Below are 2749 nucleotides of genomic sequence, written 5' to 3'. Positions count from 1 at the left end.
GTTTGCTTAAAGTGCAGTATTGGGGTGGGAGTTACCTGATTTTCCAGGTGTTGTGTGTTTCAGTTCCCCTGTCTAGGAAAAGGGATTCCCTTCCCCCTTGCGCTTCCCAGGTGAGGCGATGCCTCGCCCTGCTTCAGCTCTTGCTGATCAGGCTGCAACAGCTGATCAGCACTGATTGTCCAGCACTCCCTAGTGACATAAACCCAATACCTCAGTTGAAAATGCAGAAATCACCTGTCTTCTGTGTCACTTGGTCTGGGAGCTGGAGACTGGAGCTGTTCCTATTTGCCCATCTTGCTCTGCCCCCTTCAGCATTTCTTATAGGACAGGTCTGATGTAGATGAAATCCCTCACCTTTTGTTTGTCTGGGAAAGTCTTTACTTCTCCTTCATGTTTGAAGGATATTTTCATGGGATATACTATTCTAGGATAAATGGTTCCTTGCCTCTGCACATGAAGTAAGTCTTGCCACACTCTCCTGGCCTGTAAAGTAACCCCTGAAAAGTCTGCTGACAGATGTATTGGAGCTCCATTTTATGTTATTTGTTCTTTTCTCTTGCTGCTTTTTGGATCTTTTCTTTATCCATGACCTTTGGGAACTTGATTAATAAATGCCTTGAGTTAGTCTTCTTTGGGTTAAATCTGCTTAGTGTTCTCTAACTTTCCTGTACTTGAATATTGGTATCTTTTTCTAGGTTTGGAAAGTTCTCTGTTGAATAAACTTGCTACCCCATCTCTCTCTCTCTCTCTCTACTCTCCAAAAGCCAATAACTCTTAGATTTTCCCTTTTGAGGTTATTTGTAGATCTTGTAGATCTTGTGGACATGCTTCATTCCTTTTTATTATTTTTTCTTTTGTCTCCTCTACTGCGTATTTTTAAATAGCCTTTCTTCAAGCTTACTAATTCTGCTTAATCAATTCTGCTGGTGAGAGACTGACAGATTCTTCAGTGTGTGAATTGCATTTCCAGGATTTCTGCTGGATTCTTTTTAATTATTTCAATCTCTTTGTTAAATTTATCTGATAGGATTCTGAATTCCTTCTCTGTGTTATCTTAAATTTCGTTGAGTTTCCACATAACAGCTATTTTGAATTCTCTGTCTTAAAGGTCAAATATCCCTGTTTCTCCATGATTGGTCCCTGGTGCCTTATATACTTAACTTGCTGAGGTCATGTTTTTCTAGGTGGTCTTGATGCTTGTGTATATTTGTTGGTGTCTGGGCATTAAAGAGTTAGGTATTTATTGTAATCTTCGCAGTCTGGGCTTGTTTGTACCTGCCCTTCTTGGAAGGCTTTCCAGGTACTGAGTGTTGTGACCTAAGCTCCTGGTCCCTGTAGCTATAACTGCATTAGGGGGCACCCCAAGCTCAGTAATGCTGTGTTTCTTGTAGGCTCATAGAAGTGCCACCTTGGTGGTCTTGGATAAGATTCAGAAGAATTTTCTGGATTGCCAGGCAGAGACTCTTGTTCTCTTCCCTTATTTCTCCTAGAGTCCTCTCTCTGTGCTGAGCCACCTGGAGCTGGAGGAAGGGTGACACAAGCACCCCTGAGGCCACCACCACTGGGACTGCATTGAGTCAGACCTGAAGCCAGCATAGCACTGGGTCTCCAAGGCCTTTGTTAACCACTGTCAGGCTACTGCCTATGTTTTCTCAAGGACCTAGGGCTATACAATCAGCAGGTGGTGAAACCAGCCAGATTGTGTTATTTCCTTCAGAGCAGAGAGTTCCTCTGATCCTCGGTGAGTCCAGAGATGCCATCTGGGAGCCAGGGCCTGGAGTCAGAAACCTTAGGAATCTGCCTGGTGGTGTGTTCTGCAGCTAAGCTGTCATGCAAGCCACAAGACAAAGTCCTTCCCATTCTTCCTTCCCTTTTCCACAAACAGAACAGTCTCTCCCCATGGTCATCACCACCCTATGCCCTTGCTGAGTACTGCCTGGCTACCACCAATGTTCATCCAAAGCCCAAGGGCTCTTAAGTCAGCTTGTAGTGAATGCTGTAAGGCCTGGGACTCTCCCTTCAGACCAGTGGGCTCCCCGCTAACCCAAGGCCAGTCCAGAAATGTTGTCCAAGAGCCAAGTCCTGGAACTGGGGACTCCAAGAGCTCACTTGGTGCTCTACCTCATAGTGGTTGAACTGGTACCTAAGGTGCAAGCAAAGTCCCCTTAACTCTTCTATCCCCTTTTATCAAGCACAAAGAGTCTCTGTCCATAGCCGCCACAGCTGGGAATGTGCTGGGTCACAACCGAAGCCAGCACATCCCTGAGTCTCACCAAAGGCCCGTGGTGAGTACTACCTGGGTATCACTCCTGATTATTCAGGTCCCAAGGGCACTTTAGTCATCAGATGATAAATCCTGCCAGGACTGGGTCCTTCCCGTTAAGGAAGCAGGTTCCCTTCTGGCCCAGGGTGTGTCCAGAAATGTCATCTCACTGGGTCACATGCCCCGCCTCCAAGTCTACTGGCTCTGAGCCCAGCACAGCACCAGGACTTGCCCAGGAATTTCAGTCCTTGTGGCCTATATTGCCTTTTAAGTTTGGACAGGACCCTAGAGCACTTTAGCCTGTAAGTGGCGAGGCTTTTTGGAATTCAGGTTCTAACCTCTGGGATGGGTGATTCCCCTCTGGCTAGGTCTGCTCTAACTGCTCTCTCCATGGACACAAACTGAGTTTTTCCCAGTGTTGCTTTCCACTGTGACAGGGAAGCACTGAGTTTCAATGCAAAGTCCCACAGTCACTGTGCTCTCCCT

This window comes from Colobus angolensis, unplaced genomic scaffold (genome assembly GCF_000951035.1).
Source record: "Colobus angolensis palliatus isolate OR3802 unplaced genomic scaffold, Cang.pa_1.0 Scaffold517, whole genome shotgun sequence".
Classification (NCBI taxonomy): Eukaryota; Metazoa; Chordata; class Mammalia; order Primates; family Cercopithecidae; genus Colobus; species Colobus angolensis.
The sequence above is the reverse complement of the archived record's forward strand: the minus strand, read 5'-3'. Positions refer to the sequence as shown.